Source organism: Mirounga leonina, unplaced genomic scaffold, assembly GCF_011800145.1.
Source record: "Mirounga leonina isolate KUSES-001 unplaced genomic scaffold, KU_Mleo_1.0 Mir_150, whole genome shotgun sequence".
NCBI lineage: Eukaryota > Metazoa > Chordata > Mammalia > Carnivora > Phocidae > Mirounga > Mirounga leonina.
This window is the reverse complement of record NW_023270374.1, coordinates 6,513,784-6,538,031: the sequence shown is the minus strand read 5'-3', so window position 1 is coordinate 6,538,031 and position 24,248 is coordinate 6,513,784. Positions and strand designations below refer to the sequence as shown.

General features: G+C 37.9%; 1 pseudogene; it reads right to left on the bottom strand.

Annotated features, from left to right (window-relative positions):
• Nucleotides 1-2,139: 2,139 nt before the first annotated feature.
• LOC118011593 lies at nt 2,140-9,847 on the bottom strand (annotated as a pseudogene).
• Nucleotides 9,848-24,248: the final 14,401 nt, after the last annotated feature.

Genomic DNA, 24,248 nt, shown 5'->3' with positions numbered 1-24,248 from the left:
GGTCTGGTTTTCCACCCCGGGGGCTGCCCTAAAGTTCTTTCCCAATGCTACAGGTCTGCAAGTCTGTGCCCCATCTGCAGCGGGCGAGGCTGTCACTCACCCACGGTGTAGGATCCCCACGTCCAGGCACCCTCCCACCACCGTTTATCCTCTGATATCTGCCCTCAGGATCACAGCTCTCCGCTTCGTACCTCAAAACCAACTGCCTGTGATATTCTGTTTGTAGAGATCCAGATCTTCTTACATCTCAGGCTGGTTTCGTGGGTGCTCAGAGTGGTCTGGTAGATATCCAGCTCAATTCTGGGGACCAGTTGAAATAGGGTCCCCTACTCCTCTGCCATCTTTCCCCCCCTTCTCCAATAAAATCTTTTTAAAAAATCTCATTAATAAATGTTGAAATGATAGTTTTGCTGTATCTGTTTAAATAAAATGAATTATTAAATTTTCTTTTAAAAAGAAACTTAAGTCATCTTCCTAAAAATGATGATCACTTTTAACCCATTCCCTGCCATCCAGAAACTCCCATTATAATGACCAATCATGAAAAGGTTAAACAACTTCCTCATTTTCACTGAATAAGCTACCCTATAATGTCATGTCCTGAGCTTCATATCAGTTTTAAATTTGAAAGATCCCAGTTCACAAACTGTTCTTATATGCACAATTAATTCTTACTAAATACTATTTATTGATTTGGTGGTTTTCATTTTGCCATCTCTGGATTTTTTTCCCCTACCCTGCTCCCCATCTGCTGCTGCCAAACTTAAGGGGCTAGATCACTTGTCCCTAATAGGAATGCCCTCTACCCTGCTCAGCCTTAGGACACCAACAACCACATGGCCTCAGACAGGGAAGACATTTCTCTTTTCATCTCAGTGTAAAAGCTATCTTTCCAGGCGATGCATTCCATCCAATACAGACCTCTTTACAGTGATTTACCCTCTACGTGCTAAAATGTGAGTTTGTTGCCTGCCTCAAATAAGACAATTGTACTAGAATATAGTAAACCAGTATCCAGATGCACTGTGTTGTCCAGGCTTTAGGACACCAGGAGTTGGATGGACCACCCAGAATATGTTGGGTTCTCCCAGCCCAGCTCAGTTAATTGTCATTTCTACATTAAGTATGAAGTAAAAACGGGCTTCCTTGCTCCCACTAACTCTTCCTGACCTGCTCATAGAAAACTACGCATACCTTCAGAAGTATAGGCAATATTATGGGGCAATTTAAATTCATACAGGGAATGTGCACATTTATCCCAACTAAGCAACGAGTTCTATAAGCCCAGCTCTGCTGAAATACAAGTCAACTCTACATTCCCCAAAATACTTAACCCCTCATTCCCAACACCATTCAGGTTAACAGTGACCCTATCCCTATGCCTGAGAACACTGGGTGAGTACTTGATTTATACTTGCCCAATTTAAAGGCCCATGGTGTTGATTTTCTCCTAAGGGTAAAATCATGTTCTACTACTTCTTCCAGCATGGCTGAGACCTTTAAATCACTTTTTGGGATTATGGGGTGAAGAAAAGTGTTATTCTCAAGGCTGGCTATAGTTTGAGCCACCTAGCATAAGTTAAAGACAGAATTCCTTTCAGGGACAGCCATTCTGCAATTTAGTTAAACAGTTGTAATGGGTGTATGTTCTGGGTTGAATAGCGCCCCCTAAATTTATGTTCACTGGAACCTCAGGATGTGACTTTTTTTTTTTTTAAAAGATTTTATTTATTTATTTGACAGAGAGAGACACAGCGGGAGAGGGAACACAAGCAGGGTGAGTGGGAGAGGGAGAAGAAGGCTTCCCATGGAGCAGGGAGCCCAATGCGGGGCTTGATCCCAGGACCTGGAATCATGACCTGAGCTGAAGGCAGACGCTTAATGACTGAGCCACCCAGGCGCCCCAGTGACTTTTTTTTTCACATAAGGAAGCATTTATTTGAAGTTTAACATGAAATCATACGAATAAAATTTGTATAAACATAAATCCACATTGAGTCATAATACGGATAGCAAAAGACAAAGTAAAAACAAAGAAAACTAATTGGCGGCTATGTACAGTTGGACACAGTTATGTCTTGTACACTAGAAAGTCTTTTACAAAATAATCATCTTAGATCAACAGAAGACCAATCTTCAATGTCCTGGGTTAACTTTAGCAATCTCCTCCTGTTTTCTCCAACATCCTCCTTTAGTATGGCTGGTAATTGTTTTGGTGACTGCCACCCCCTCGGGACGCCTTGCCATAAGTGCTCTGTTGGCCACTGTAGTCTGCATATATCCCTGTCCATATCCATAGTTCCCATAGTTATACTCAGTATAATCATAGCCGCCATAGCCACTATAGTTTTGATCACCACCATAGAAACTACTGTAATTTCCATATCCTTGATCATAATAGTTACTAAATCCTTAGTTCCAGTTTTGGCCCTGACCTCGTCCACGACCCCTAGTACCACCTCGTCCACCAGCTGCAGCACCTCTTTCTCCTTTTTGTTGTTGCTGTTGCTGCCCGTATACCTCTTCGGGTTGTGCAACTTTGATTTCATACTTCCCAGAACCAATTTGATGATATCTGCTTTCTAACAATTTCTTTACTGGCTCTTCTTCTGTATATGTGATAAAACAAAATCCTCTTCTTTCATTTGTTTTTGTATCCATGGGAAGTTCAATATTTTCAATCTCTCCAAAGGCTCCAAAATATTCTTTAATTTGTTCTTCAGAAGTATCTGGGCTCAATCCACCCACAAAAACCTTTTTGGGGAGTTCTTTCCCTTTTAAAGTTTTGACCCTTTTGGGGTCTATCAGTTTGCCATCCAATTTGTGTTCTTTCAGTTCCAAAACCTTATCAACACTAGCAGCATCTTTGAAAAGCACAAATCCAAATCTTCTTAGATCTTCCAGTCCCTGGATCTGTTTTAATTGTATAGTCTACATTTTCCCCAAATTGAGACAAATATTCAGTCAGATCTTTCTTGCTTGTATCCCAGCTCAAGCCTCCAATAAACATTTTACCGTCATCCTGCTGATTCTTGCTCACGTTGATCTTGGATCCCTCTGCGAATTCCTCTATGTTGCAGTACTCGTTCATGTCCTCCATGGTGGTGGAGTTGTCGGCCGGGGGCTGCTGGCACGCAGTCCGGGTCACAGCAGCGGCGGCGGTGGAGTGTTGTATTCTCAGGATGTGACTTTATTTGGAAATAGGGTCTTTGCAGATATAATTAATTAAGATGAGGTGATACTGGATTAGAGTGCAGACTAATCCAGTGACTGGTGTCTGCATAAGAAGAGAAAACAGACCCATAGGGAGAATGCGATGTGACAACAGAGGGACACATTAGAGTATTGCATCTGTGACCTAATGCCCAGCATCACTGGCAGCCATTGGAAACTGGAAGAGGCAAGAAAGGACTCTCCCTGGAGGCTGGAAGGAGCATAGCCCTGCACACACCTTGATTTTAGACTTCTGCTCCAGAACAGTGAGAGAATAGTTTTTTATTTTTAAGCGACCCAGTTTATGATCATTCGTTACAGCAACCCTAGGAAACTAATACAGTGTGTTTGATTTTGAAGATGTTGTCCCCTTGGGAATAGTTTAGTTGTTTGTTTTTTTTTTAAGTTTAAAATTTAAGTGGTTTTAAAATTTTAAAAGTAGAGCTCTGAATAGTAAGGCAGGAATTTTGAAGGTTTCTTTCGCAGGTGATTCAATGAGGAAGGTGAGAGTTCAGGCAGAGGAAAATGTGGAGGGACTGGTGACCACAGGAAGATAAATGCCGGGAAATAATCTTGGGATTCACTTTCTCCTTGAACAGTCCTGACATTAGGACACAAAAGTAATGCTTTTTAGTTCATGAACTTAAAGAGGAAGAGCTAGATTTCTGAAAATCATGGTATCATGATCTTTTGCTAATGATCAGAATCAAGTATATGCCATAGAAAAGAAACTAGCAAACCAGAGTGGGTAGCTCAAAGTATTATGGGACCATGTACCACGCAAACATGTCTAGAGGGGGAAAATGTCTGGCCAGACCACCTCTGTTCTCTCTCTTTGGCTGAGTGTGTTTGTTGCGGGAGAGAAACTGGTATACATGTGAATTGCAAATAGAAGGCATGATGCACTCCCTTTCTTTTTCTTTTTTTTTTAATTTTATTTTATTATGTTATGTTAATCACCATACATTACATCATTAGTTTTTGATGTAGTGTTCCATGATTCATTGTTTGTGTATAACACCCAGTGCTCCATTCAATACGTGCCCTCTTTAATACCCATCACCAGGCTAACCCATCCCCCCATCCCCCTCCCCTCTGGAACCCTCAGTTTGTTTCTCAGAGTCCATAGTCTCTCATGGTTTGTCTCCCCCTCCGATATCCCCCCCTTTATTTTTCCCTTCCTACTACCTTCTTTATTTTTTTTTAACATATAATGTATTATTTGTTTCAGAGGTACAGGTCTGTGATTCATCAGTCTTAAACAATTCACAGCACTCACCATAGCACATACCCTCCCCTATGTCTATCACCCAGCCACACCATCCCTCCCACCCCCCACCAGTCCAGCAACCCTCAGTTTGTTTCCTGAGATTAAGAATTCCTCATATCAGTGAGATCATATGATACATATCTTTCTCTGATTGACTTACTTCGCTTAGCATAATACCCTCTAGTTCCATCCACGTCATTGCAAATGGCAAGAATTCATTTTTTGTTTTTTGGGTTTTTTTGATGGCTGCATAATATTCCATTGTGTGTGTGTGTATCTCACATCTTCTTTATCTATTCATTTGGTGATGGACATCTTGGCTCTTTCCACAGTTTGGCTATTGTGGACATTGCTGCTATAAACATTGGGGAGCACGTACCCCTTTGGATCACTACATTTGTATCTTTGGGGTAAATACCCAGTAGTGCAATTGCTGGGTGGTACAGTAGCTCTATTTTCAACTTTTTGAGGAACCTCCATACTGTTTTCCAGAGTGGTTGCACCAGCTTGCATTCCCACCAACAGTGTAGGAGGGTTCCCCTTTCTCTGCATCCCCGCCAACATCTGTCATTTCCTGACTTGTTAATTTTAGCCATTCTGACTGGTGTGAGGTGGTATCTCATTGAGGTTTTGATTTGGATTTCCCTGATGCCGAGTGGTATTGAGCACTTTTTCATGTGTCTGTTGGCCATTTGGATGTCTTCTTTGGAAAAATGTCCATTCATGTCTTCTGCCCATTTCTTGATTGGATTATTTGTTCTTTGGGTGTTGAGTTTGATAAATTCTTTATAGATTTTGGATACTAGCCCTTTATCTGATATGTCATTTGCAAAAATCTTCTCCCATTCCATTGGTTGTCTTTTGGTTTTGTTGACTGTTTCCTCTGCTAGATGCACTCCCTTTCTGTTCACTTCTCAGACATTCTGTCAGAGTCCTTGACCCAACTCCAAACTGACCCTCTTGGGCCCTCAGGTATGTAAAGTAATAGCCCCCCAAAGATGTCCATGACCTAGTCCCCAGGAACTGTGAATATTACTTTACATGGCCAAAGGGACTTTGAGGATGTGATTAGAGTTTCGGACCTTGACATGGGGGATTATCCTGGATTATCCAGATGGGCTCAATCTAATCACACAAATCCTTAAAAATAGAGCACTTTTTCAGCTGCGGTTAGAGAGGTAAAACATTGCTGGCTTTGAAGCTGGAGGAGGAGAGCCATGAGCCAACAAATGTAGGCAACTTCTAGAATCTGGAAAAAACAAAACAAAACAAACAAAAAAGCTCTTTTCCTATCATAGACTGGCCTAAACCACAGAAATATCTCACAGTTCTGAAGGCTGGAAGTCCAAGATCAGGGTGGCTGCCAGTTAGGTTCCTGTAAGAGTCCTCTTTCTGGCTTGTAGGTGGTATTTTCTCATTGTTCCCCCACTTGGCCTTTCCTTGGTATGTGTGCATAAGGTGAGAGATCTCTCCCTTCCTCTTCTTATCAGGCCACCAATCCTATTGGATTAGGACCACACCCTTATGATCTCATTTAACCTTAACTACTTCCTTAAAGCTCTATCTCCAAACATAGTCACATTGGGAGTTAGGGCTTCAATATATGAATTCAGCGGGGGAAAAGAGTTCAGTTCTTATCACTCCCCTTAGAGTCTCCAGAAAGGAGCCCTACCCACACCTTGATTTTAGCCCAGTGTTTAGCCATTACCTTTGTGGTCATTTGTTACAGCATTAGTAGAAAACTAACCCAGACTCCTATCCCTCTATTTGTCATCCTTTCATCTTTCATGGGCTGGGTTTGCAATGCAAACTGGACTACTATGTGCCAGGCAGTGTGCTACACACAGTGTTCCTTGTCCTTAAGCACCTATGAGGGGGCTGTGATTATCCCTACTACAAGTACCTTAAGCCCTTAAAGGGTGAAGATTCTGTTGGTCATGACCCTGCTGGTCTAGTCTAGTGCCTAAAACATAGTAGAAACTCAATAAGAATTTGTCAAATGGAAAAAGAAAAGAAATTTATGTTCAAAGAGGATCAGAAAGGATAACTTTCTCAGGATCAGGGGGTGATATGGATCCAAACCATCTAAATGAAGGTCATACATTTTCTACTAAGAATTGTGTGAGTCCTTAAACTACAGTATATACATATAAAGCAAGAAAAGATATTCAGTCAGTTCTCATTGTCGCAGATCCTTTTCATGCACTATTTCATCTGGGTCTTATGAGGCAGACGTTAACATAATTCATTGGATGGGTGAGAAAACCAAAGCCCAGAGAGGTTGAGTAATGTTCTCAAAGTTTTATGAGTAGTTGTGCCAGAAATTATTTCAAAACCCAAGTCTTTTAGGTTTTTGCGAAGTCAACATTTTTTCCACTGCCTCACCTGGAAATGTATTTTTTATTTTCATTTGTCTGTGTTCATGAGTTGCCCTAGGAAAGCAGGATCTATTGCTCTTTTTAGATGTTCTAACTGTTCATTGAAACCATGATTTTTTTGAAGGCAGGAGACACATCTCCTTTTCTCTTATTCCCAGTGGCAGCCCATTCCATGTAGCATATCCCACATGCAGGTGTCATTAACTGGCAGCAGACTTTCTGCTTCCAGATTTCAGAGGTATGCTTATACAAATTAGAGGTATTTCAAAATTTTAGAACAGCTGGAGGTATTTTTTTCTGAAGACTCAGTCAAGACAGGTTTTTTTTGTGTGTTGTTGTTTAAGAGACACCATGTAGGGGCTAGAACAAAATCTACCTGGAGGCAGTATGTATGGCCTGGTGGTTAGATGCATGGGCTCTAAAGTCAGGCAGATTTGGCTTTGGATTCCTGGACCACCATTTACTAGCTGTTGGATTTGGGCAAGTTATATCACCTCTCTGAACCTCAGTTCCACATCCATAATACTTATTATTTCCCAGGTTTGTTTGTTTTTACCCTGTTTTGGGTAAGGATTAAGCAAAATGAAATCTAGAAACCCAAAGAGGAATGTATGGTGGATCTAGAAGCCAGGAGATATGGATGGGCAAGGGGAGTGGACATCTGAAACCAGTGGGATAAAATAAACAATTCCTCCAGAATTTGATAATGCCGGAGAAGTAGCTTTTATTTGAAAAGTAAACTAGAGAGGTGGATGGGAATGTGTCCTGGATGGTGCTGAATGCTATGTGTGTATGGAAGACACCACTGTGTGTTTATGTATCAGTCATTCTTCCTTCTTCTTGTTAACAAGCCTTCATTTTGTTCTGATATTGGCTGACTGGCCAAGTATTTTTGTGAGGTGCAGGACTCCCCTCAGACCCTTTGGGGTGCATTTCTCCACATCCTTGCCAACACTTGTTATTTCTTGCCCTTTTGTCCATGACCGTTCTAATAGGTGTGCATTCAATAGGCAGCTCAGAATAGCTACACTCAAAGGGATTCTCTTGCTTTCCAAACTCAGTTTGGCATCTTGAAAGATGTTTTGATATTTTTTCTTAACATTTTTAGGTATGCCATACCAAGAAGATTGTCTGTCTACATAAGAATTGGAGAGCCTGAAGAAGGCAGTGTGGAGAGAACTTGGATAATAGAGGAGAGCGGAGAAAAAAGAGAAGGATGACAAGAAAGGAAGAATGAAAAGGAGGAGGAGGGGGAGGACAAAGAGAACAATGTAGAGACAGAGAAAATAGAGCACAGAAGAACACGCAAGAACTAGGAAATGATGACTTCTTGATTTCCCTGTAGAATGCCAAACCCTTGTTCCTGGGACTGCAGTGTTCCTGCCCTTGGAATTTGGGAGACATCCTGGGTCTTTAAAAACATCCCCATATTTACTTGTTTAGGCATCTCAACTTAGTTCCTATTATTTTTCATGAAAAGGGTTTTCAGGATACACCATCAGCTCACTTCTAAGACTAAGTTGGCTGGTCTTCTCTTTGGGTGGGTGGCTTCTCTACTTTGCTGTTAAGACATATAGGACTGTAGTCAGCAAAAATTATAAGAGCTTTCCAGGTCCTGGTCACACTGTATAATCTCAAATTCATAGTCCAGTTTAGAAAAACAATGTTCAGTGAAGATTGCTTAAAGGATGTCTACTCTTTCAGTTGTTCTAAATTTTTACTCCTCAATTAAACCAAAACTAAAGAAAGCAAGGTCCCACATGGCATCATTCTGGTTCCTCCTGATATTTATTTTGCTACATAGCACAGTGATTTGATGCTACCAATCTATATTTGAGTTTTTTATAAGAAATAGAGTCTATGTGGTTAATGGGTACCTTGCTTATTATTATAGATTCCATTGTGCCTCCACCCCCCAAATTCATATGTTGAAGTTCTAATTCTCAGTACCTCAGAATATGACCTTATTTGGAAATAGGGTAGTTGCAGATATAACTAGTTAAATTAATATGAAATCATTAGGGTTGGCCCTAATCCAATATGCCTGATGTCCCTATAAAAAAGTGAAATTTGGACACATAAATGGAAAATGACATATAAAAATGGAGGCAGAAATTGGGGTTATACATCTGCAAGCCTAGGAACACCAAAGATTACTCAAAGTATGAGAAGCTAGGCAAGAGGCAAAGGACATTCTTCCTCACAACCATAAGAAGGAAGCAACCCTGCCAATACTTCAATTTAGGACTTGTGGACTCCAGAACTGTGACAAGAAATTTCTGTCATTTAAACCACTCACTTTGTGGGTACCTTGTTAGAGTAGCCCCAGCAAACTAATACTGTGAGTCCACTGGCTGGCTCTTTCCACAGGGATGGTCAATGGTGGTCTCGAGTAGAGACTACACATGCATAGTGCTCTTTAGTCACAAGTGCTCATGATGACAAGTTCTTATGACCTGTTCAACTTGGGCTTAAGTTCAGTCATGATTGTACTTAATATTGCATTACTGCCACTCACTCACTAGGAAAGAATGGCTCAGGTGTGCCAAGAAAAGCATCAATCACTCACCTGCAAACTTTTGTACTTTTAGAAATGCCAATGGGAGCCTGTCATCTAGAAAAAAATCCAGTCACGCTTGAAGTGGGGCCAGTTCAAGAAAATGGTCGAGAGGTCACCAGATTTCTCAGTGGGTTATTTCCCACTCTTTGATTTTGATCTAGTAGTCAGAGTAGACTTTTTCTACTTTCTCACATAAATACATGGCAAAATAATTCTTTGCGTTAGAGAGGGACTTCCAGCAGTCCTCAGAGGGTATACAGGGCTTGGACTTCCTATCACAGCAGAGCACAGCCCTCAGCATGTCCCTGGTGTGGAAGGAGTATACTGCTCTCACATCTTGTGATAAGGGCTGACCCAGTCATACTCCTGGGTGGTGTATTCTGCAGTCTTGGCTAACCACAATACTTCTCCTCCAGTGCCTTCCATGAAGTGGACATTTTTGGTTACCTTTCTCAGAGTGGGTCTTAATCCAATATGACTGGAGTCCTCATAAGAAGAGGAAATTAGGACATAGATACATAGAGGGAAGACCATGTGAAGACACAGGGAGAAGATGGCCATCTACAGGCCAAAGTAAAAAAAAAAAAATGTCTGTTGTTTAAGTCACCCATCTGAGGTACTTTGTTATGGCAGCCCTAACAGATTCAGAGTACAAATCAACCAGCAGCTCTAAGGTGTGGGTTTTGACTAGTTCTTGTCAATCAGGGTATTCATATTCCTATGAAAGCAGTGATTGGTTTACTTGTGAGAGCAACAGATTGAGTATTTGACTTTAATTTTCATCTATATTTACACCCTTATTACATCTTTATTGTGGGCAGAATGTACTTTCTTGTCCCTTGATGTTGGTTGGCCTTGGTCATGTGACTTCTTTTGGCCAGTAGCATTGTGAGTAGAATTAACATGAGGCCAGTTTCAAGTAGAGGTTTTAAGAGGCTTTCTGTTTTCACTTCCCCTCTTGAACTCCTGTCACTTCTCTAACAATAATGGACTCAGCTAGCCTCAGGTCCTAGCAGAATGAAGGACAGTGGAGCAAAATCTCCCTAGCTTGAAGTAGAGCCATCCAGTGCACCCCAGCCTAAATCAGCACACCCCCACCCAGCCTGTAAGCATGTCAATGAGCCCAGATGACATTAGCAGATCTACTAGATAACCTTCACACACATGAGTAATACTTACTATTAAACGACAAGAGATTCTGTAGTTGTTACACAGCATTTGTCCAATAGCTAACTGATACAATGAACATGTGACCTGAGATGTTTGATCAAAATTGAAGCCCAAGGTTTTTTTTCAGTGTTGGGAAAAGGCAGAGAGAAAGTTTTTTTCTCTCAGAAAGCATGTGGCCATGGAAATTTTTGGCTGTGATCTTGTAATATCCAGATTATAGATGATACTAAGGAGATAGAACAGAGAAATGAAAGGAATCTGTGTTCTTATTGGTGTTGTTGAGCCACGGATCAAACCAAACATAAGCCTTGAACTGCCTCTGAAACTCCCAGTTAGATGAGCAAAGAAATCCCCTTGTTAGATTTTCCATTACTTTAAAAATACAGACACAGAACTTCCGATTTCAGTTCCAACATGCAAGGAGCTTGGAAATGATCCTGTTCTTACAGCAAGAAAAATTCTGAACAAACTGAAAATAAACAGAATTTTCTTGGAACCATCAAGGATTTGAGATCAGAGGGTCATCCACCACTCCAGAATCTAGAGAGATAGCAAGTAGAGAAGCTGCTTACTTGGAGCAGAAGCCACTGGAGCCACAAATAGGTAGGAACACTTAAATGGTAATTTTGATGAGTTGCTGGAGGCTAAGTGTGGACTAGCTTAACGGTGATAATCTCCTGGAATCTGCAGTCTTAGAGGACCCGCACACTCTCTTGGATCCACTTCTAGGAATCCACCAGGTTCTTAATGGTGAAGGGCCAAGAAAGATCGCCTCCTGGCTGTGGCAGGAGGAGAGGAGAAGTAAACATTGTGAGATATGCCCAGAGAGTCCTCCATAGCAAATGCTTGCTCTCAAAATCCAAAAGGAAGAATGTTGCCAGAATATAAAGGGAGGAAGAAAAGCTAAGTAACACTTGTGAAGGTCAGGGCACAGGGACATGGGCCTATTAACATTTTTTAAAAGATTTATTTATTTATTTTAGAGGGCAGGGACAGAGGGAGAGAGAGAGTCTCAAGCAGACTTCTTGCTGAGCGTGGAGCCTGACATGGGGCTGGATCTCACGACCCTGAGATCATGACCTGAGCCAAAATCAAGAGTTAGATGCCCAACTGACTGAGCCACGCAGGCACCCATCATGGGCCTATTAAAAGCCTGATATTTAATCAAACAATTATGGCATGCTTCCTCTCCCCAACACCTTACCACCACATCAATAGGACTCTAGTATAACAACATTGGATTATAGCTGAAAAAGCTCCAAGGTACAGATTCTATTTAAGGATCCCAAAGGCAACAAGAGAGACAAAAACAAAGACATTAGACGTTAGACGTTTGAAGTCTCTGACATCTGCCATTACAACAAACATTAAGCACAACCCAACTCTTAGATTAATATAAAACTTACACTAAAGGTTTTACTTTAGTTCTTATTTATTTTTTTATTTATATTTTATTTTTAATAAAATATTGCAAGGCGTGCTAAAAGGCAAGAAAAAAAACAGTCTGAAGAGGAAAAGGAAGCATTGGAACTAGACTCAGATATGCCACAGATTTTAAAATCGTTACACAGGGAATTAAAAATAACTATGATTAATATGTTAAGGGCTGCAATGGAAAAAGTAGACAACACACAAGAACAGATGGATAATGTAAGCAGAGAGATGGAAACCATAACAAATAATCAAAAGGAAATCCTACAAATCAAAAACACTGTAATAAAAATGAAGAAAGCCTTTGATGGGCTCATTAGTATACTCACCACAGCCAAGGAAAGAAGCAGAGAGGTTAAAGATATGCCAATAGAAAGTTCCCAAATTGTAATTTCTTTAAAAAATAAGGCAGAACAAGATATTTCTAGAACAATGGGGAAATTTCAAAAAGTGTAAGATATACATAGTTGGAATATCAAAAGAAGGAAGACAAAGAAGATAAAATATTTGAAGTAATAATGACAGAGAATTTTCCAAAATTAATGGCAGACAAAATCAGAGGTGCAGGAAGCTCAGACAACACCAAGATAAATACCAAAGAAATCTACACTTAGGTATATCATATTTAAACTACATGAAACCAATGACAAAGTCTGGAAAGAAGATGGGAGTGTGAGAAGGACCTTGTCTCTGGAGAAACAAGAATAAGAATTACAGAGAACTTATTAGAAGTCCTGCAAACAAGCAGAGAGTGGGGTGAAATATTTAAAATGTTGAAAGAAAAATGTATAGAATTCTATATCCAGCAAAATTATCCTTCAAAGGTGAGGGAGAAATAAAGATTTCCCAGTAAAACAAAAATGGAGGGAATTTATTGCCAGCACACCTGTCCAGAAAGAAATGTTTAAAAAGTTCTTGATGGAGAAAGAAAGTTATATAAGTCAGAAACTTGGATCTTTTATAAGGAGAGGGAGAACATCAGAGAAGGAATAAAAGAAGGTAAAATTCTTTAAAATTATATTTCTTATTTTTTTTTCTCTACTTTTACCCATTTCACCCACCCTTACCCCCAACCTCTGGCAACTACCAGTCTGTTCTCTGTGTCTATAAGTTCAACTATTTTTTTGGAGTCCACATATAAGGTAGATCACACAGTATTTGCCTTTTTTCTGTCTGACTTATTTCACTTACCATAATACCCTCCAGGTCCATCCATTTTTTCTCAAATGTCAGGATTTCCTTCCTTTTTATGACTGAATTATATATATACAATACATATACACAATATATATACTATATATACATATATACACAATATATGGCACATCTTCTTTATTCATTCATCCATCAGTGGATAGTTAGGTTGTTTCCATGTCTTGGCTGTTGTAAATAATGCTGCAGTGAACATGGGAGTGCAGATATCTTTTCAAATAGTTACTTCATTCCCTTCAGATAAACACCAGAAGTGGAATTACTGGATCATATGGCAGTTCTATACTTAATATTTTGAGGGTCTTCCATACTGTTTTCTATAGTGACTGCACCGATTTATATTCCCACCAGCAGTGCACAGGGGTACCCTTTTCTCCCACATCCTCATCAACACTTGTTATTTCTTTTCTTTTTGATAATAGCCATTCTGACAGGGTTGAAGTGATATCTCACAGTGGTTTTGATTTACATCTCCCTGATGATTAGTGATGTTGAGCATCTTTTTATGTACCTGTTGGTCATTTGTATGTCTTCCATGGAAAAATGTCTATTCAGACCCTCTGCCCATTTTTAATCAGATTGTTTGTTTATTTGTTTTCCTATTAAGTTGTATGAGTTCTTTATATATTTTGGACATTTGACCCTTATCAGATATATGATTTGCAAATATTTTCTTCCATTCTGTAGATTGTCTTTTTATTTTGTTGCAGGTTTCCTTTGCTGTACAGAGGCTTTTCAGTTTTATGCAGTCCCTTTTTTGCTTATTCTTAATTGATCTAAAAGATAACTGTTTAATTATAACAATATATAGGGTGATTGTAACATATGGATACATGAAAGGAATGACAGCAATGCCATAAGGGATAAGAAGGAGGGGCTGGGAATACTCTTTTGTTACAAGGCAGCTGCGCTACGTGAACTTGATACAGTGTTATTTGAAGGTGAACTTAGATTAGTTGTAAATGTATATTGCAAACTGTAGGGCAACCATTAAATTTTTTTTAATGAAATGTAATTTGTATGCTAAGCAAGGAAACAAAATGGAATCATAAAATGTTCAATTTAAACCAGAGAAAGGAGGAAAGAGAGGAAGAAAGTAAATAAACAAAGAGCAAGTATGATGAACAGAAAAATGTTGCAAACATGGTAGATATTAATCTAACTATATCAATAATCAATAAATGTGAGCGGTCTAAATACCCACATGAAAAGACAAAGATTGTCAGAGTGAATCTAAAAACAAAACTCAGATACACCTTGTCTACCAGAAACCCTCTAAATATAAAGACTCAGATGGGTTGAAAGTAAAGGGGTAGAGAAAGATATACCATACCCCACTAATAAAAAGAAAACTAGTAACTACATTAATTTCAGACAAAACTGACTTCAGAACAAGAAAAATGATCAGAGATAAAGGGGGGCATTACAGAACGATAAAGGGCTGAATTCTCCAAGGAAATGTAACAATTCTAAGTGTGTATGCACCAACACAGTGTCAATATGTGAGGCAAAAACTAATAGAACTTCAAGGAGAAACAGACAAATCCACTATTACAGTTGGTGACTTCAACATCCCTCTTTCAGTAATTGATAAACAAAGCAAGCAGAAAATCAGTAAGAATATAGTTGATCTGAACAGCACTATCAATCAACTTGACGTTTATAGAATACTCAATCCAAAAACAGCAGAATACACATTCTTCTCAAGCTCCCATGGCTCTTTCCCCAAGCCTGACCACATTCTGTGTCGTAAATCACACCTTAGCAAATTTAAGAGAATAGAAATCATACAAAGTATGTTCTCAGACCACAGTAGAATTAAACTAGAAATTAATAACAGAAAGATGGCTGGAAAATCCTAAAATAGTTGAAAATTTTTAAAAAATACTTCTAAATAACACATGGTTCAAAGAAGTCTCAAGAGAAACTTACAAATATTTTGAACTAAATGAAAAAGAAAATGCAACTTATCAAAAATACATACTCCTCACTGACATGCCCATCAAGTTAGACTCACAGAGAGTTGCTCGTGTGCTTTCAGGAAGCGTACTTCTTTTATTATCTATCTATCTATCTATCTATCTATCTATCTATCTATCTATCTATCATCTATCTATCATCTATCATCTATCTATCTATCATCTATCTATCTATCTGTCATCTATCTATCTATCTATTATCTATCTATCTATCTATCTATCTATCTATCTATCTATCTATCTATCATCTATCATCTGTCTATTTTCGAAGTAATCTCTATGCTCAATGTGGGGCTCGAGTTCACCACTGTGAGATCAAGAGTCACATGCTGTACTGACTGAGCCAGCCAGGTGCCCCAGGAAGGATACTTCAATGAAACGGTACCTAATCCCAATGTAAGGATCTGACTCAATCACAGATGTGATGAGCCCTTCTGAGGTGGCTCAGGGCATTCAGACAGGCTTTGATGGGTGTTCAGAGCAGATACACTGTAGCAGAAAGCTTCAGAGAGCTCTTCGAGGGTGAAGGAACACATCTATACAGCTTGTTCCATACAGAATGTTCAAATGCTGTTTTTGATTATAAACACTGCAGCAAAGCTGTAAAACTTTTCAGACCATGAATTTAAAATATTCTAAAAATGACATCGCCAAAAGACCTGAGCCTCTGGTTGGCTAGCTCTCCCTTGGGCATTTTTTAGTTTAATTGGGTTTACCGGTAAGTGCAGGCACAAAGCATAAAGATGCATCATAGTTTAGCTTTGACCTCAATATTGGACTGTAGTCTGCTATTTGGCTTTGCCTGATTTCAGTCTTTGAAGTCTAAATAGCCTAATTTGTCTATTTCACCACCCTATTTTGCAACCTTATCTTCCGTTTGATCAATGATCACGTGATTGCATAGGGAATATATATCTAATTGGAAACAATGCCAGCAACAGGAATAGACATGTCCTTTAGATTTATCTTTGATATTTGAATATTTATTTCTGAATATAAGCAAACATTTTAGATGTAACTTAGAGTGAAAAGTCTCCAAAATTTGAAATTCTGTTAGTTAGCTAAAGTATAAGTGTGTGTTTATTATTATAAGAGTAAAGTGTTATACTAATTAATGGTAATTGTGAGGCATTACATTTATTTATAAAAGTAATTAGTATTTTCAGGGGCACCTGGGTGGCTCAGTCAGTTAAGTGTCTGCCTTCATCTCAGGTTATGATCCCGGGGTCCTGGGATCGAGCCCCGCATTGGGCTCCCTGCTCAGTGGGAAGCCTGCTTCTCCCTCTCCCACTCCCCTTGCTTGTGTTCCCTCTCTCACTGTCTCTCTCTCTCTGTCAAATAAATAAAATCTTTACAAAATAAAAAATAAAAGTAATTAGTGTTTTCAGATATTTTTAACAGGGAAAGAGATTGAAAATTATTATGAATTTTTAAAAGAGAGGGGACTAGCCAAATAACTTTAATATGACCAACCATCTCATCCCTTCGGAGCAAACAACTGTTTATAAAAATTTGAATAATAATTGTATTGGTCTGTTTGAGCTGCCATAACAAGATCCTAAAGACAGGGTGGCTTAAACAACAGAAATTTATTTCTCACAGTTCTGGCGGCTGAAAGCCAAGATCAAAGAGCTAGAATGCTTGGTTTCTAGTGAGCTCTCTCTACCTGGCTTGTAGATGGGCACTTGCTCACGTGTCTTCACATGGCCTTTCCTCTGTTCCCATGCTCCCGGTGACTCTTGCTGCTCTTATAAGGACATCAGTACTATTGGTTTAGGGTCTCATTCTTGACCTCATTTTAACCATAATTACCTCCTTGAAGATCCAATCTTCAAATAGTCATCTTGGGGGTTAGAGCTTCAATATAGGAATTTAGAGGGACACAAAATCAGTTCATAACAATAATAATAAGGAGGGTGCCTGGGTGGCTCAGTAGGTTGTCTGCCTTCAGCCAGGTCATGATTCCAGGGTCCTGGGATCGAGTCCCACATCGGCCTCCCTGCTCAGCAGGGAGTCTGCTTCTCCCTCTCCCTCTGCTGCTCTCTCTCTCTCTGTGTCAAATAAATAAATAAAATCTTAAAAAATTAATAATATCATAGTAAGGTAAAAAAATAATAATGTAAGCGGTATACTAGCATCCATAGCATTAAACAAGGTTAACTTTGTGAACTATATTATTTTTTAGTTATTTCATGCCACACAAGGTATCAGAAAGTCTTAATGTGGGACTTCTTCATATCTTATGTTGACAAGTTAAAAGCAGAACTTCAACTTTGCCTCCTCAAGCTTCCACAGGAAGAAAAAGATTCAAAACCCTGTAATAAAACATCTTTAGTCAAAATGTAATTTTAAAAAAGAGAATGAAGAAAAATACTTTGAAGACTGTAAATAAAAATCCAAATAACAGAATTCCAAGTGCTTTAAGAAGAAAATTCTTTATAATTTTGAGTTAATAAGAGCTTAAGTTTGAAACAAAAATAGGTCACAGTAGTTGTTTTAGATAGTAGTCATTCTCAGTAATAGATGAAGGCAAGGACCCCATATGCAAAGTTCCTTTTAAAAGTGGGTTTTAAAAATATTTTTATTTTTTTATTTTTTAAAGATTTTATTTATTTATTTGAGAGAGAGAATGAGAGAGAGAGCATGGGAGGGGTGAGGGTCTGAGGGAGAAGCAGACTCCCTGCTGAGTAGGGAGCCTGAGGCAGGACTCGATCCCGGGACTCCAGGATCATGACCTGAGCCGAAGGCAGTTGCTTAACCAACTGAGCCACCCAGGTGCCCGGGTTTTAAAAATATTTTGCTGAATTAGAAAACTCTGTACTCAAAAAGGGTCATAAGATTATTTAACATGCCCCTTCTGTATCCTGCATCAGGCATTTGGACACGTAAGATCACAAAGCCTTCTTACATTTGACAGCAATGGTGAACAGTTTACTAAGAGTTTTTCAGTTTCTGCTAGTTCACATATAAGTCTGTTGAAGAACTATTTATAGAATGGAAATTCGGTGAAGGAAAGACCCCTGAAACCAGTGATAGAACATGCATGGCCAAGGTCAGGAGTGGATGAGGAGCTCACAAGCATGCCAACTTTTATGCACATCCTGCAATTGTGTGTTCAAAAAGTAATAAAGCAGTGAGTAATGTAAGAGAGTTACTGGTCTGAAGTAGATAGCTTGTGGGCCATGTCCATTGTCTTCTTTAATCACAGGCAGACTACAAGACTTACAAGAGATTATAGAACTCTTGTTGAGTTTTAAGAGTTTATGTATAATTTCCATGACAGTCTTTTATCACGATCCTTTTGCAAATGTTTTCTCCTAGTCTGTGGTTTGTTTTCTCATTCTTTTGACAGTGTCTTTTGCAGAGCAGAAGTTTTTGATTTTAATGAAGCCCAGCTTATCAAGTAGTTTTTTTCATAGATCATGCCTTTGGTATTGCATCTAAAAAGTCATACCCATGCCCAAGATCACCTAGATTTTCTCCTATTTTATCTTTTAGGTGTTTCATATTTTTTCTTCATATTTAGGTCAAGGGTCAATTTTGAGCTAATTTTTGTGAAGGGTGTGAGGTTTATAGCTAGATTTTTTTTTTTTTTTGCGTGTGGATGTCCACTCGTTGCAGTATTGTTTGTTAAAAAGACTATCTTTAGTCCATTTTTAATCTTTAATGTTTAATCTCCAAATATTTCGGGGATTTTTCCAGCTTTCTGTTATTTATTTCTAGTTTAATTATGAAAGTATACTTTATATGATTTCTATTCTTTTAAATTTGTTATTTTGTCAAAGATCGGTTGAATTTATTTATGTGGGTCTATTTCTGAGTTTCCTATTTTTTTCCCACTGATACATTTGTCTATTCTTTCTCAAGTACTACACTGTCTTGATTATCGTAGCTTTATAGTAAGTGTTGAAGTCTGGTAACATCAGTCCTCCAAGTTTGTTCTCTTTTAAAATTATGTTGACTATTCTGGGTCTTTTACCTCTCCATATAAACTTTAGAATCAATTTTTCAATATCCACAACATAACTTGTTAAGATTTTTTATTGGGATTGCATTGAATCTAAAGATCAAGTTGGGAAGAACTGACGTCTTGACAATATTGAGTTTCCTATTCATGAACATGGGCCAGCTCTTTATTTATATCATTCTTTGATTTCTTTCTTTCTTTTTTTTTTTTAAAGATTTTTTATTTATTTATCTGAGAGAGAGAATGGGAGACAGAGAGCATGAGAGGGGGAGGATCAGAGGGAGAAGCAAACTCCCCGCTGAGCAGGGAGTCTGATGCGGGACTCGATCCCGGGACTCCAGGATCATGACCTGAGCCGAAGGCAGTTGCTTAACCAACTGAGCAACCCAGGCGCCCTCTTTGATTTCTTTCATCAGAGTCTAAGAGTTTCGCTCATATAGTTCTTCTACATATTCTGTTAGGTTTATGCCTATTTAATTCTTTGAGTGCTGTAAGTGTATCATGTTTTTAATTTCACTTTCCACTTATTCATTGCTGGTACGTGGAAAAGTGATCAACTTTTGTGTATTTTGTATTTTGCAACCTTGCTATAATTGCTTATTAGCTCCAGATTTTTTTTTTTTGTCTATTCCTTCAGATTTTCTACATAGACCATCATGTCATCCACAAAATAAAAGCAAAACAAAACAGTTATTTCTTCCCAATCTGTTTACCTTATATTTCCTTTTCTCATTTTATTGCATTAGCTAGGATGTCTATGATGTTGAAAGTGGTGAGAATGGTGAGAGGGGGCAGACTTGCCCTTTTTCTCATCATTGTGGGAAAGCTTCTAGTTTCTCACCATTAAATATAATGTTAGCTGTAAGGTTTTTGGTAGATTATCAAGCTGAGGAAGTTTCATCTATTCCTAGATGACAGTTTTTATCAAGATCAGGTGTTGGGTTTTGTCCAACTTTTTTTTTTTCCTGCATCTATTGAGATGATCATGTGATTTTTTTTCTTTAGCTTGTTGATGTGAAGGACTACATTCATGATTTTCAAACGTTGAACCAGCCTTGCACACTTGGAATAAATCCCACTTGGTCATGGTGTATGGATTTGATTTGCTAATGGTTTTTGAGGATTTGTGCATCTATGTTCATGAGAGATATTAGTGTATAGTTTTTTTTTTCTTGTAATATCTTTGTCTGGTTTTGTTATCATGGTAATGCTGGCCTCATAGAGTGAGTTACAAAGTCTTCTCTCTCTTTCTATCTTTTGGAAGAGATTTTAGAGAACTGGTATAATTTCTTCCTTAAATGTTTGTTGGAATTCACCAGTGAATCCATCTAGGTCTGGTGCTTTCTCTTCTAGAAAGTTATTAATTATTGATTCAATTTCTTTTATAGATGTAGGCCTATTCCAGTTGTCTATTTCTTCCTGTGTGAGTTTTGGCACATTTCAAGGAATCGATCCATTTTATCTAGGTTATCAAATTTGTGGGCATAGAGTTGTTCATAGTATTTCTTTATTCTCCTTTCAATATCCATGGGGTTAGTGGTAATGACCCCTCTTTCATTTTTGATATTAGTAATTTGTCTTCTCCTTTTTAAAAAACCAACCTTGCTAGAAGATTATTGATTTTATTATTTTTGAATAATTAGTTTTTTTTGTTGTTGATTTTCTCTATTGATTTCATGCTTTTAATTTCATTGATTTCTGTTGGTCTCTTTATTATTTCTTTTCTTCTGTTTACCTTTGATTTAATTTTCTTTTTCTTGTTTCTGAAGGTGGAAGCCTAGATTATAGACTTTAGATCATTCTCATTTTTTAAATATATATGCATTCAATGCTATAAAATCGCCTCTAAGCTACTGCTTTCCCTGTATCCCACAAATTTTAATAAGTTGCATTTTTTCACTTTCATTTCATTCAAAATATTTTAATTTTTTTCTTGGGATGTCTTCTTGACCCATATGTTAGTTGGAAGTGTGCTGTTTAAACTCCAAATATTTTGGGGATTTTTCCAGCTTTCTGTTATTTATTTCTAGTTTAATTCTGAAAGTATACTTTATATGATTTCTATTCTTTTAAATTTATTAAGGTGTGCATTATGGCCCAGAATGTGGTCTACCTTGGTGAATGTTCCATATGGGCTTGAGAAGAATGTGTATCCTGTTGTTGTTGGATGAAGTAATCAATGGATGCCAATTACATCCAGTTGATTGATGGTGCTGTTGAGTTCAACAATGTCTTTACTGATTTTCTGCCTGCTGGATCTGTGCATTTCTGAGAGAAAGATGTTGAAATCTCCAACTATAATAATGAAATCATCTTTTTCTCCTTGAAATTCTATCAGTTTTTGCCTCAGTATTTTGACACTCTGTTATTAGGCGCAAACACCTTAAGGCCTGTTATGTCTTCCTAGAGCATTGACCCCTTTATCATTATGTAATGTCCATCTTTATTCCATAACTTTCCTTGCTCTGAAGTCTGAGCTATCAAAAATTAATATAACTATTCCTGTTTTCTTTTTATTAGTGTTATATATTTCTCCATTTCTTTCCTTTTAATCTATATGTATCTTCATATTTTAAGTGTGTTTTTTATACACAACATATAGGTGAGTCTTGCTTTCTGATCCTCTCTGACAATCTTTGTCTTTTAATTGGTATATTTAGACCATTGATGTTTAAAGTGGTTATTGATACAACTGGATGGATATTAACCATATTTGTTATTGTTTTCTACTCACTGCCCTTGTTTTTGTTCATGTTTTTGTTCTCCACTCTGTTTCTGACATTTGTGATTTTTACTTAACATGTTAGATGACCCCATTTTCTTTGCTTTCTTAGCATATCTGTTATACATTTTTCCTGGTTGCTCTAGAAATATATATTTATAACTAATTCAAATTCATTTTCAAACAATGTTGCATGGTTAGTGCAAAATCTTATAATAACAAAATAATCCTAATTCTTCCCCTCCATCCCTTGATCCCTTGTATCATTACTCATTGCTGTCATTCATATATATATATATATATATATATATATATATATATACACACATATACATGTGTATATATATGTATAAATACACACATATATATGTCAGAAATTGGATCTACATAAAGATATAGCATCAGAAGGAATGAGTGAAGGTAAAATAAAAACTTTCATCTTTCTTCTTATTTTTTTTAAAGATTTTATTTATTTATTTGACAGAGAGAGACACAGCGAGAGAGGGAACACAGGCAGGGGACGTGGGAGAGGGAGAAGCAGGCTTCCCACTGAGCAGGGAGCCTGATGCGGGGCTCCATCCCAGGACCCTGGGACCATGACCTGAGCCAAAGGCAGACGCTTAACGACTGAGCCACCCAGGCGCCCCTCATCTTTCTTATTCTTAGTTGATCTAACAGGTGACAGCAGTTTCTCCTATCAGAAATTTGGAAGTCCCTGATATCTGTACACCACTATGAGTGATGATGTGATAGCTCTTTATCTTGGAGACAGGAAAGAAACTAGGGTTTTAGTAAATGAGAAAATGAAAGCACATGGGGCTTATGACATTCTCCTAATCATGCATATCAGTAGAAGAGCCAGAAATAGCTCCTGGTTCCTTTGAGCCCTGCTTTTGGGCTCAATTCATTTATAGTTCTGGAACCAGAGACTGTTGCTTGGGAAGGAATAAAAGTGATTTGCTATGTGGAAAAAGGAGCCCTTGTTGTAATTTCAAGGTCTCTGAGGTTTCGTTAAATACAAAGAGAGAAGAGTGCATGTTTTAAAAACAAAACAAAACAAAACACTTTTGAACCATGACATTTGAAGTTGGTGGTCACCAGTAGCATAATACCCAAAGGTCTGACCAAAGATTTCTTCATGAAAACCAGTTGAAGTAATCAAAGACAAAACTGCATCTATCAAATACTTTGTTAATACTAATAAAATATGGATGACAAAATAAAAAATACAGTCTGTTTGATTATAATAAATTCCTCAGCTTGATTTATGTACTTCACTAACACCAGGTTTGGGATCATATAGACAGTTATTAGATTTTTCTCCTCTTGTTTTTAAAGCATGCTTGTTCCTTTAAAGACAAAATTCTGAATAATAAGCCTGGATTCCTTGACTGGTAGATTCCTACTTATGGATAGGTTGTGAAATCTGATCTAGGAGGTCTTGAAGATGGATACTGTACTACATAAATAACTTCCTGGGATATCAAGGTAGGATGGAAACACAGCCTGTTTTCCTTTCCCCTCCCCTCCTTGTTTGTTGTTTGAACACAGCTCGCCTCCCTCCTCAAATTCCCACTTTACTCACAAACACGTAAGTCTTCTCTAATAGTTATTAAAGGCTTCAGGGATATGGTAAGTAACTTTTAGACAGAATGGTTAAATACCACACTAATCATTATTGTGCATAAGATCCACCAACGGATGTTAAAATTAATGGGTGAAAATTTGAAGTGAAACAAAATTTGCATAGTTTCAAAGTATCTTCCCCCAACCCCAGATATTAACTTCAAGTGATCAAGGTTCACATCACCAGTGACAAGACATCTTGACATCACAAACCCTTGATAGATTCAGTATCATTTCCTTGCTGGAAATGTATAACCTCATGCAAGTCATGGGAAAACATTAGACCAACCTACATCGAGAAACATTCTACAAAATAAACCATCAGTATTCTTCAAAAGCATCAAAGTCATGAAAGATAAGGAAACGCTGAGAAACTGTCATAGATTGGATGAAATAATTGGAGAAATAATAACTAAATACAATGTGGCATTCTGAATTGGTTACTGGAATAGAAAAAGAGCATGAGAAGAAAAAGTGATAAAATTTGAGCAAGGTCTGTAGTTTATTTAATAGCATTGTACCTCTGTTAATTTTATAGATTTGATTTTCATAGTGTACTATGATACTAAGATGATAACATTACTAAGGTACTATGATACTAAGATGATAACATTACTAAGGTACTAGTAGATACTAGATGATACTAACATGATAACATTAGGAGGAATTCATGAAGGGTCTACAGGATCTCTTTGTACTATTTTTACAACTTTCTGTAAG